Here is a 13,561-nt window from a genome sequence, read left to right as displayed (position 1 = left end):
TTGGCCGGGGGGAAAAAAATGGGGCCACCAAAAAAGGCGGTTTTTGGGAAAAAAAAGGAAAAATAGGGTGGCTGCACAAAGGCCCAATTTTTGGAAGGTTTTTAAAAAAAAAAAAAAATTTTATAAAAATTTTTTTAAAAAAAATGGGAAAAAATAAAAAAAAGAATTAAAAAAAATAAAAAAATTTTAAAAAATTTTTTTTAAATTTTATAATTAATTTTAATTTTTAAAAAGAAATTTCCCAAAACTCTTAACAGTTTTTTAAAGTCCTTTTTTTCCCAAAGACCATGGGAAATTGGAACCTGGCTTAAAAAAAACCGGGAAAAAATGGCGGGGCGCCCCCCGGGAAAAATTTCCCCCCGGGGAGCATAAAAAACGTTCCGGGGGGGAAAAAAAAAAATAAATTTGATCTTTTTTTGAATTTTTTCAAATTTTTAAAAAGGTTGAAAAAATTTAGAAGCATGAAGAATAAAAAATAATTTTTCTTTTTTTTTGAAACCCAAAAAAGGGCCCCCCTTGCCCGGGGTCGTGGCATCGGGTCTGAATCCAAAAATTTGAAAATTTGAATTTAAAAAAATTTTTCTAAAATAATTTTAAATTTTCCCGAAAAATTTCCCCATTAAGGGGTGGGTCCCAATTAGAAATTTTTTTTGCGGCTAGTGGAAAGACATTCGCCATCGGACTAGAAGGTCCCCGGGTTGAGTCCCCTCCCGAACGGTGAAAAGTTTAAAATCCCTTTTAAAAGGCCTTTCCCCTTTTTTTTCCAATTTTAAAAAATCCCCTTAAAAATTTTATTTAGGGAAAAAAAAGCAATTCCAAAAGGCGGCTTTTTCTCTACAGTTAAGTGTTTTGTTTATTAAGAACCTTTTAAAAAAAGGTTTTTTACCCGTTTCCCTTTTATTTGCGCTATTGAGGATTTTTGAAAAAATATTTTCATCAAGCAAGAAACCCCAAAAGGAAGAAAAAATTGTTGGTTATCAAAACGAAAAATTTGGGGGTTTTGGGTTTATTGTTTTGAACGTCGAAATTTCCCGCTTGATCTATTTCCCAATCGATTTCAATGGGGTGTGAAATTTTACGATCATTTTTTCTTTTTCCCTTTCATTTCGTCATTTTAAAAAAAATTTCCCCTTTTTAACGATTTCATCACGGGGTGGTTTGGCTTTTCCCCCAAAATAAAAAAAGGGGGGGAAAGAAGAAAAGGAAGAAGAAAAGAAGGAAGAAGAAAGAAGAAAAAAGAAAAAGAAAAAAGAAAAAAGAAGAAGGAAAAAGGGGAAAAAGAAAGGAAAGGGGGGAGGAGGGGGAGGAGGAGGAGGGGAGGGGGGGGAGGGGAGGGGGAGGGGAGGAAAGGGGGAGGGGAAAAAGAAGAAAAAAGAAAGGAAAAAGAAGAAGAAAAGAAGAAAAGAAAGGGGGGGGGGGAGGAGGAAAGGGGGGGGGGAGGGGGGGGAGGAGGGGGGGGGGGAGGGGGAGGAGGAGGAGGAGGGAAAAGAAGAAGAAAAAAAAGAAGGAAAGAAAAAGAAGGAAAAAAAAAAGAAGAAGAAAAAAAAAGAAGGGGGGGGGAAGGGGGAAGGGGGAAAGGGGGAAGGGGGAAGGGGGAAAGGGGGAAAGGGGGAAGGGGGAAGGGGGGAAGGGGGAAGGGGAAGGAAAAAAAAAAAAGGAAAAAGAAAAAAAAAGGAAGAAGAAGAAAAAGAAGAAGAAAAGAAGAAGAAAAAGGGGGAAGGGGGGAAAGGGGAGGGGGGAAAGGGGGGAAGGGGGGGAAAGAGAAGAAGAAAAAAAAAAGAAGGAAGAAGGAAAAAAGAAGAAGAAAAGGGAAAAAGGAAAAAGAAGAAGAAGAAAAGAAGAAAAAGGGGAAAAGGGAAAGGGGGAAGGGGGAAAGGGGGAAAAGGAAAAAGGGGGAGGAGGAGGGGGGGGAAAAAGGGGGAGGGGAAAAAGGGAAAAAAAGAAAAGAAAAAGAAGAAAAAAAAAGAAAAAAAAGAAAAAAGGGGGAAAAAAAGAAGAAGAAAAGGAAAAAAGGGAAAAGAAGGAAAGGGAAGAAGAAAAAGAAAGAAGAAGAAGAAAAAGAAAGAAGAAGAAGAAAAAGGGGGGAAAAAGAAGGAAGAAGAAGAAGAAAAAAAAGGAAAAAAAAAGGAAGGAAGAAAAAAGGAAGGAAGAAGAAAAGGAAAAAAGAAGAAAAAAGAAGAAAAAGAAGAAGAAGGGAAAAAGAAAAAGAAGGGAAAAAGAAAGGAAGGAAAAAAGAAAAAAAAGGAAGAAGAAGAAGAAAAGAAGAAAAAGAAGAAGAAGGGGAGGAGGAGGAGGAGGAGGAGGAGGAGGAGAAGAAGAAGAAGAAGAAGAAGAAGATAGAGAGAGTCATAGATAAATAAATAAATAAATATGGTTGAGGAGAGTTATTCTCGGACAACGTTGTTTCAACCTGCTGGACTCCTCAGGGCGGTTCTTTAATAGTCCTAGTGTCTGGGAGGAATGTTGAATGTTTAGAACAAGATAGATAGATAGATAGATAGATAGATAGATAGATAGATAGATAGATAGATAGATAGATAGATAGATAGATAGATAGATAGATAGATAGATAGATAGATAGATAGATAGATAGATAGATAGATAGATAGATAGATAGATAGATAGATAGATGGATGGATGGATAGGAGTACACAATTTCCATTTAATTTATATCCAAATCAGTTATTTACTTTAAATTTAAACACAAATAAATAGTGGTATAAATTTGATCGTAAATGTTTATAATCTGATTGAAAAAAAAATTAATGAAAAATAATCATTATTATAATGGCTGTCAAAAAAAAAAATAATAATAATAATAAAGAGATGACCTACGCCAGTTTCGTTCCATATTTAAGGAATACACAAAGACACACGCACATACACACACACACACACATCATCATCATCATCATCATCATCATCATCATTGCCTTTTTCACCCTGGGTCAGGGTATAGGCCACAGACAAACAGTTTCCATCCTTCTCTATCTTGAGCCAACTTTTTTTATATCTCAATCCAGGTCTTACCACTTCTCTGTATATCAGCTTCTTTAATTCATAAATTCTGTAATTCCAGAAACTCTTCGGTCGCCCAAACTTAAAAAAGATTTGGTTTGTCTGTCTGGTGTGTTCGGATCTCACTGAGAGGGTCAAGAATAGCCAACGCAAGCCAGGTGTCGTAAAAGGCGACTAATGGTGTTGATTCCCCATTTGAGTCACTGTCTCAAGGTTGGGGTTGCCTGGTCTCAAGGTTGGGGGTGGCAAGGGTTAAAACCCTTTCCATTAAACTCAAACCGTTACAGAAACGCAGACACACACACACAAAACACACACACACCACACACATACACACTTACTCACACACAAGAACACAAGAAACTTGCAAAGTCATGTAAGTATAAACGATCAGTCTTTGATCATGTGACCAAATTAAATGTAATCCTATACCCAGCTCGATGGCGAAGGTGAGAATTGCTGCCTGTTTATCATACAAATAGGATGCTACGAGAGTTTACTCAACAGTAATACAAACATTATACTGAAAATGCTACTAAATTGCTTATAAAATGCTGACTCAATAAGTATGCTAATATATATTAGCTTATGTCACAGTCTTGATGGAGTGCCCAGACTGTTTACTACTACTACTACTATTACTACTACTACTACTACTACTACTATACTACTAACTACTACTACTACTACTACTACTACTACTACTACTACTACTACTACTACTACTACTACTACTACTACTAATAATATAATATAATAATAATAATAATAATAATAATAATAATAATAATAATAATAATAATAATAATAATAATAATAATAATAATAATAATAATTTTATTAACATCTCCAAAAGTTGGCACTATTCCTCTCTGTTGAAATTTCACCTCATCGTTCTGTATGTGTGGGTGTGTGTGTGTGTGTGTGTGTGTTGTGTGATGTGTGTGTATGTGTGTATGTGAGTGTGTGTGTGAGAGAGAGAACATGAGAGAGGGGGAGAGTGTATGTATGCGTTTGTGTGTGCATATGTATAAATATGTGTGTGTTTGTGTGTGTGTGAGAGAGAGTGAGTGAGTGAGAGAGAGAGAGAGAGAGAGAGAGAAGAGTGTATGTGTATGTGTGTGTGTGTGTACATGTGTGTGTGTGTGCATGTGTGTTTTATGTCCCAGTATTGATCCGTCTTCCTGTCCCTCTCCGTCACTCGCATGCACGACCGACACATAATGTTCCACGTCTCACTCACGTACTCACTCACGACACGACTCGCTGGTTCACTCAGGTGAGAGAGTCAAACTCACCTTTCCTGTGTTTAAGTAGATGGAATTACCGAGCATACACACATACGTTCACGGTAAGTTTTATCCTTTCGTTACAGAAATACTAATAATATATCACTTTGGTATCAACAGTTTTAAACATTATTTGTTATAACTGAATAATATTCATTTATTATAGTTTCAATTTGGGTAAATTACTTGGAGGTGATGCCGTAGGCGTGGTTTCATTATTATTATTATTATTATTATTATTATTATTATTATTATTATTATTATTATTATTATTATTATTATTATTATTATTATTATTATTATTATTATCTTTATTCTTCTCTTCTTCTTTTTCTTCTTCTTCTTTCTTCTTCTTCTTCTTCTTCTTCTTCTTCTTCTTCTTCTTCTTCTTCTTCTTCTTCTTCTTCTTCTTCTTCTTTTCTTCTTCTTCTTATTATTATTATTATTATTATTATTATTATTATTATTATTATTATTATTATTATTATTATTATTATTGTGTGGGCTATGTGGTCTTGTGGTATGACACTCGCTTTCGGATCAGAAGGTCCTGGGTTCGAGCCTCGGTCAGCACATAGTTGAGTCATTGGAGAAGGCTTTTTATTCACATTCTCTGTCCGTACTGGTGTGTATAATGAGTACCTGGCGTTAACAGCGTTGTCTCTGTCCGAAAAAATTGTAACATTGCCAAACAGGCGTTCATGTCCCGTCCTAAATGTTAACTGTTGCTGTTGGCCTGGGAAAAGCTCAATTTTAAGCTCAATTTTAATTATTATTATTATTAATTATTATTATTATTATTATTATTATTATTATTATTATTATTATTATTATTGTTATTATTATTATTATTATTGTTATTATTATTATTTATTATTATTATTATTATTATTATTATTATTATTATTATCATCATCATCATCGTCATCATCATCATCATCATTATTATTATTATTATTATTATTATTATTATTATTATTATTATCATTATCATTATTATTATTCTCACCCACAATGATTGAATAGCTGGTTCTGTTAAATCCGGCGGAAAATGCATCATGATTTTCAGGGCTCTGTACAAACGGTAGTAAGCAATTTATTGCGAATGTCAATTTAATCATTATTGGTTTCACGCCACAGAAATCGGGATAAATCCCGGCAATGTTGGCGTTACGGCTCTGAAACATTACTTCTTTTTTTTTTTTTTTAATGGAATCTTCAATAAACGATCTTGTCTAGATCTACATTGTTAGTTTCATTCAAGTAAAACTGTGGCAATAGATAGTTCGAAGATGACGTCACTCAGGTCTTTGTTATTGTTTTTTGCCATCCGCGTTTATGAGTAATGCTCACTGAACTGTATTAACCTGACTATAAACGTTCATGGATACACACGTTATAATTCCGGATGGCAATGTTATGAGCTTCTAAGCCAAGCGCATACTATCAATATGTCGATAAGAAAAATCGTGACACAACCACTAGCATAATGATATTGTATGGAAAGAGAAATGTGAGTCGAATGCTCGTTGCGCTTAACTCTTTCCTTACCAGCCATTTTCGGGATTTCCCCCAAAACTTCACACCCAAATGACATAAATTGATTATTCTTATCACTCAGTCGTAATAGCAGTAAGTTCTTGCGATACATAATTTCTTTAGAAAAATATGCTCTACAACACACTGTTCATTTTCTTTAAATTTTATGATGTAATAGAGAAATTTGACTAAGAAAAATGTTGGTTGTATCGTAACGAATGTGACGATTTTCCTGTAGTTGGTATGGAGAGGGTTAACAACAATGTTTTACAACATCGATATTTGCCCAGATTATCATTTTATCTCCCAGAGGTATTTTTAGCCTTGTGAGTTGAGAGGTGCTTGTTATCTCACTCAATCCTAGAGATTTTAGCTACTTTTCAAAATTGGAAACAATGTATTAAAAATGAGCATGTACATAGATAGTTCTATTCAACTACCATGAACATGTAAAAACTAAAAACATTAGCCTTGATATGATTTGTCCCCTCCTCCATAATTTTTCTCAGAAAAAATGTAGTAAATAGGCATGGGGTAAAAAGTAACCTGGGTAAACTACGGATGTAGTCGTTGTTAGGGTTGAGTGAGTTAACCAGCTAATTGTCGTTCCCTGGAAAGATACGTATTAGAAAGAAAAAAATGCCAGAAAACTCGCCCTGCCTTCAAATATCGATCGATTTAATTAAATGACCTTCATCTTGGCCAAAAAACAACAACTCTCAAGCCTGGGACTTCGCGAACTGTTAATTAAGCCTTGCTTTTAAAATTTGAGTTGAATTTTTCTTCCTTCTTCGTTACCCTTTATTTTATTGTCTTGTCTTCATATATTTGAATGTCTAGTTGGTGAAGGAGCGTCGTTGTCTTCCTCAGCTCTGCCAGGGGCCCATACAATTGGATTCAATAGTCTGATGTCACGTCGCCCAGCAACGGCGACCGTAGTGGTTCTAAACAAAGAGATTCGGTACTTTTTATTCTTCATGCAGGCTAGAATTTTTCATGGCTTGTGATCAGAATGTGTAAAAGTCAAAACATGATCAAATTTATAGGGTTTTTTTTCCTCTGGATACGCTGTTATGCTCGTCGGAGTAAATTTTCATAAGGGCGTCCGCCATTGTTCCGATAGTTTAGAGCCAGTTACTATGTTACCATTCGTCATTACGAGGGAAGTGACGTCATGACTGTTGAAGAGTATTTAGACTGCGATAATGCGTTACCAGGCCAAACATCCTCTCTTGCTGTTTCATGGAATCAATGTGTACATATGTGACCCAACGTCTCAAAACGGTATTATGTCGGGATGAACCAGATGCTTAAAAGTCAAATTAAAGGTAAACTGGACAAAATTATGAATGACTGGTATTCAGCAATCTGAAATATGTTATTTATTTTCCTCATTAAAGTTTATAAACCCAACACAAGTCTGATATGTCTGGCTACAAATTCAATATTCAGCATCTTAGTCATCCCGACTTAATACCGTTTTGAGACGAGGGGTCACATATTTGCAGGTTTGATAACCGAACGTAATTATGGGCTTGAATCAACATTGTTGTTATGCGTTGGTTTGAAATAAATAACAACGGGGTAATGTAAATATTGCTGTTCGAAGCTCAAAGAAATGAAAAAAAAAATGCGAAATTGATTGTAAGCTTCAATTTAATATACGAAAACAGATGAAATGGACGTTTCGGGTTTCCCATTTATCAACAAACAGGATGAAAAAAAAACACTACAGATGTATGTTTTGTTTATTCATCTTAACAACGCCACCACCACATTATCTCATTCATCTGTAGTGTTTTATTCATCCTGTTTGTTGATAAATGGGAAACCCGAAACGACCATTTCATCTGTTTTCGTAATTAAATTCAAGCTTGCATTCAATTTCACATTGTTATTCATTTCTTTGAGCTTCGAGCAGCAAGATTTACATTGCGTTGGTTGGAGAGTATTTACGTTACAACAACGAGCCCTTAACAATTTGGGTAATCAGACCTGCAAATAAGTACACGTCGTCTGGAGAATAATAAGGTGGCAACTATTAAAAAAATACATTAATTGAGTGGGGGTTGGGGTGAGAATCGTGTTTCTCGACCTCGAATAGACTTACATTTTCTAAAGTCTGGTCATTTTGACATAAGCTTGAGCTTTTATATAGCGCAATATCCACTAAACGTGCTCAAAGCGCTTTACAAGGGGCCCCTGACCAACAGCAACACGTAACCTGCAGAACGAGACATGACGCCTGTTAGGCGATATTACATTTTTTTTTCGCACAGAGACAACGCTGTTAACGGCCAGGTACTCATTTTACACATGAGTACGGTGAGAGAATGTGAGTAAAGAGACTCAACTATGCACCGAGCGAGGCTCGAACCCAGGACCTTCCGATCCGAAAACGAGTGTCATACCACTAGACCACATAGCCGCACAAGACTTCAAGCTAACATTTCTTCATCTCAATCATTCCGGATAAAAGGGAATCGACGAGACAGGTTAACAATGGGCTTGAGCTATAATATTACATTTCCATGTGCTCGAGGGCATTAGTCATATAGATAGTATGCAGATGACGTCACTCAGGCCTTTGTTATTGTTTTTGCCATCCGCGTTTGTGAGTTGTTCTCACTAAACTGTATTAACCAGACTATAAAAGTTCATGGTTACACATAGTTTGTGTGTTGGTCCGTTATACTTCCGGATGGCAATGTTGTGAACTCCTTGGCCAAGCGCATTCTATCTATTGGAATATGTGCTCAAAGTGACCCACATAGTGAAAAGTGTTCACAGTTTTTGAAATATCTAACATCACGATTGATCATTTTGTTCAGTTTGACACATGTATATGCTTACAACTTTCATAAACAAAGCGCAGCGTGTTTACATTTCTGAAGAAATATCTAATCGTTGTACATGTGATTAATGACTTGGTTGGACGAAAACATGACTAAAGATAGAATGCGCTTGGCCAAGGAGTTCACAACATTGCCATCCGGAAGTATAACGGATCAACACACAAACTCTGTGTAACCATGAACTTTTTTAGTCTGGTTATTACAGTTTAGTGAGAACAACTCACAAACGCGGATGGCAAAAACAATAACAAAGGCATGAGTGACGTCATCTGCATACTATCTATAGATAGCTCGAAGATGACGTCACTCAAGTCTTTGTTATTGTTTTTTTGCCATCCGCGTTTATGAGTAATGCTCACTGAACTGTATTAACCTGACTATAAACGTTCATGGATACACACAGTTTTGTGTGTTGTTCCGTTATACTTCCGGATGGCAATGTTATGAGCTTCTTAGCCAAGCGCATACTATCTTTAGATAGTATGCAGATGACGTCACTCAGGTCTTTGTTATTGTTTTTTTTTGCCATCCGCGTTTATGAGTAATGCTCATTGAACTGTATTAACCTGACTATAAACGTTCAAGGTTACACACAGTTTTGTGTGTTGGTCCGTTGTACTTCCGGATGGCAATGTTATGAGCTTCTTAGCCAAGCGCATACTATCTATAGATCGCTCCCAATGTTTTTGTTTTCTTGATATCATTACGCGTTTTTATTTAATTCATGGGAATGGGTAGGTAGAATAATTTATAATGTCTGTGCATGTGTTGAAATGAAAACAAACACACGCCATGATATCATATTATTGTATAAATCCATACGGAGTGGTAATATTGATTAAGACATGGTCACTATCAGTGGTTGCTAAGACACGGTAAATGAAAACACAATGAACGCTTTGGTGGTTTGTGAAAAGGAAGGAAGGGAGGGGGGGGGGGGGTGAAGAAGGTCTCTATGACATATCGTAATCAGAACCAAAATAACAATTATTCTGTTATCTAAGGGCAGAATTTTAAGAGCCTGATTAAAAAAGGCGACAAGCAAAAACGACTATCTATAGATAGAATGCGCTTGGCCAAGGAGTTCACAACATTGCCATCCGGAAGTATAACGGACCAACACACAAACTCTGTGTAACCATGAACTTTTATAGTCTGGTTAATACAGTTTAGTGAGAACAACTCACAAACGCGGATGGCAAAAACAATAACAAAGGCCTGAGTGACGTCATCTGCATACTATCTATAGATAGTTCGAAGATGACGTCACTCAGGCTTTTGTTATTGTTTTTGCATCCGCGTTTGTGAGTTGTTCTCACTAAACTGTATTAACCTGACTATAAACGTTCATGGTTACACAGAGTTTGTGTGTTGGTCCATTATACTTCCGGATGGCAATGTTGTGAACTCCTTGGCCAAGCGCATTCTATCAATTTCAGTCAAAATACTAAAACAGATTAATATCAGCTAAGTATTAATAGAATACAAACCAAATTTGTGAAGGGGAGAGGGTTGTTGATTTTTTTTTTTTGCTTATTTGTTTGCTTTTGTATATCTATTTAATTTTTAACAGTTACAGGGCTTTAAAATGGACAAGTGCTCCTTAAATAGCCTTAAAATATGCCACTTTTTCACGTTTATAATCTTTTTAATAGAATTAGTGAGAGCTAATCACCGAACTGGCGTTCTAAAAACAATACCAAAGGGCCGAGTGACGTCATCTTTATTCATTCTAAGAGGTTCAAATAAGTCGCAGGATTATGAATTTTTGACAAATTTAGTGACCTCTTAATACTCTTCAACAGTCGTAACGTCACTTCATTCCTAATGACGCATGGTAACTTAGTAACACTGGCTCTAAGCTATCGGAACAATGGCGGACGCCCGTATGAAATATTTCTCCGGCGAGCATAAAAGCGTATCCAGCGGGAAAAAACCCCCATAAATTTGATCATGTTTTGACTTTTACACATTCTGATCACAAGGCATATGAAAAGTTCTAGCCAGCATGAAGAATAAAAAGTAATGATTTTCTTTGATTAGAACCAAGATGGCCGCCGTTGCCGGGCGGCGTGACATAAGACTACTGAATCCAATTTGTCTCAGAAAAATGTAATAAATAGGCATTGGGTGAAAGTAACCCGAGTAAAACACAGATATAGTCGGTGTTAGGGTTGAGTGAGTTAAGAAGAATTATTGCAGTTTTATTTATTTATTTATTTATTTATTTATTTATTTATTATTTATTTATTTATTTATTTACTTATTTATTTATCATTCTATTTATTTGTTTCAAAAAATCTCTCAAATTTTTGCAATTCATTCCCCAAAACTAACTAGAATTTGAACAACACATCTCATTCTCTTACTTCAAGGAGGCGGAGAGGGGGTGGTGGGAGGCGGGGGGGGGGGGGGGGGGGGTTACCTTCGTTTAAAATCAATGATGCGATTGTAATTCATTGCCTTGAACCGGACTCTATTCTATTACTGCTTTGCGGTTGGCCAAAAAAAAAACCTCACAACATTTCGCCTTAAACGTTTTTTGTTTGATAGAATGGAGTGAGAATTACTCATAGAAAATGGTTGACTAAGAACAGTAACAAAGACCGGAGTGACGTCAATTTCGTCCTATCAATGACAATGGTATCGTATTGTCAAGGTGTGTGACCTGTTTCGCAATCCAGGTGACCTAAGATCGAACCTACTCTTTGGTGCCCATATCAGTCTTTCATAAGACAACAATATCTCGGTGACTCATGTTGTTAAGTAAGGGAATAACATACACAGATTCGTTTAGTCAAAAATCTATTGGTTAACCCTCTCCTTAGGCTACCAACCTTAGGAAAATCATCATATTCCGATCCAAACAGCACTTTTATCATTCGGCGGAAGCGAGGACGAGAGACGCATGCGCAAACCAACATGACGTTCTCTCTCTAATAACTTTTCCGCCGGTGACGTCACAGACTATGGGGGACGTCCAATCAAGGGACGCTACTCTTCCGCTAATTTCATTCCCTATACAAAACAAATACATTGGGATTGTCTAACACATACCATTCATATTTCTGATAAGAATTTACTGTTTTTACTATAACCCTTGTTCTGATAGCGTTTTGATCTGATTCATAAACAGCTCCCTCCCTCCCTACCCCCCCCCCCCTACCCCACCTCTCTCTCTCTCTCTCTCTCTCTCTCTCTCTCTCTCTCTCTCTCTCTCTCTCTTTCTAATATCCTGGTTTCATCAGAACATGTTGGTGTGTTTTTCCCCATAGCTATAATATGTTAACCAGTTATTATATTGAACCACAGCTTTAAAAGACTAGATAGAAGCAAGATTGAAATAGATAGAATGAAGTTGACGTCAATCGAGCCTTTGTTATTGTTTTTTGCCATCCACGTTTATGAGTAATTCTCACTTAACTGTATTATCCAGACTATAAAATTTCATGGTTACACATAGCTTTGTGTGTTGGTCCGTTATACTTCCGGATGGCAATGTTATGAGCTTCTTAGCCAAGCGCATACTGTCTATAGGCTTGACCTGATATGTAATTATTTTCGGGTCTGATAACTCAAAGTCTTATGGGCTCATATTCTAGAAGAATTTGTGAACTTTATTATTTTTTTTTAAATGCAAAATGACGCTCGTTGAAAAACATGGTGAAATCTATTGGTCATACTCACTGGTTCATTCTCTTTTCACTTCACCCCATTTAATTTGTAACCGAAGGTCAGGAAACCGAACCCTGTCAAAGACATGATGCAGAAATTAATTGTATATATTATACAATAAATGCACTGCAAAATGAGAATTTCAAATCATCTGTTTTACCCATGTACCATGAAAGCCACCACCGTTAACTCACTCAACCCTAACACCGACTATATCCGTACTTTACCCGGATTACTTTTACCCCATGCCTTTTTATTTTTCTATTTATACATTTTTCTGAGACAACTTATAGGCGTAGTATCAAAGCTAATGTTTTTCGTTTTTACATGTTAATTGGAGTTGAATAATACTATCCATGCACATGCTCATTTTTAATTTTTAAAATTTCCAATTTTTGAAAAGTAGCAAAAATCTCTAGGATTGAGTGAGTTAAAGGCACACGTAAAGTAATCCTAAATCCATGTAATTAACGAAAAACATAATGGGGCTTTCAAAGTTTATTCGTTGTAGCCAAGAGTCCATTTGTCTCCAATGCAGCTTAATGTGATCTCAACTGTAGTGTTGTATAACACATACAAAATTGCATTGTAAATTAATCCACCCCACATTTACAACTGTTATCAATTATCGCATGTCTGGAAGGCTGTGATATCACCTATCTTCATCTCCATGTAGTGGATGGGTTTTATCAGTCCTACCCTTGCTGTCAATTTCACCCTGTCACGCTCTGACACACGTGTGGATCATGTCTACCTTCTTCCATTCATAACCGTGACATTGAAAAAGTTGTCCAAGTCCTCCTCCCCCTCCTCCTCCTCCTACTCCTCTGCCTCCTCCTCCTACTCCTCCTCCTCCTCCTCCTCCTCCTCCTCCTCCTCCTCCTCTTCTTCTTCTTCTTCTTCTTCTTCTTCTTCTTCTTCTTCTTCTTCTTCTTCTTCTCCTCCTCCTCTTCTTCTTCTTTTTCTTCTTCTTTTCTTATTCTTTTACAACAACAACAAAAACAACAACTACTACTACTACTACTACTACTACTACTACTACTACTACTACTACTACTACTACTACTACTACTACTACTACTACTACTACTACAACTGCTGCTACGACTACTACTACTACTACTACAACTGCTGCTACGACTACTACTACTACTACTACTACTACTACTACTACTACTACTACTA

The 13,561-nt window shown here is 36.4% G+C and overlaps 1 protein-coding gene across 2 annotated transcripts in view; it reads left to right on the top strand.

The window, feature by feature from the left end:
• Window positions 1–4,250: 4,250 nt before the first annotated feature.
• Window positions 4,251–13,561, top strand: part of LOC144974490 (phospholipid-transporting ATPase ABCA3-like) — a 129,281-nt gene continuing 119,970 nt past the window's right edge. The window contains exon 1 of one of the 2 annotated variants that reach the window (XM_078917393.1): window positions 4,251–4,369. The gene's annotated coding sequence lies outside the window, so the exon portion shown is untranslated. The remainder of the gene's footprint in view (window positions 4,370–13,561) is intronic. The other variant, XM_078917395.1, reaches the window with a different exon arrangement.

Source organism: Berghia stephanieae, chromosome 6 (genome assembly GCF_034508935.2).
Source record: "Berghia stephanieae isolate SIO BIC M18660-M18661 chromosome 6, UCSD_Bste_1.3, whole genome shotgun sequence".
NCBI classification, from domain to species: Eukaryota; Metazoa; Mollusca; class Gastropoda; order Nudibranchia; family Aeolidiidae; genus Berghia; species Berghia stephanieae.
The sequence above is the reverse complement of the archived record's forward strand: the minus strand, read 5'-3'. Positions and strand labels throughout refer to the sequence as shown.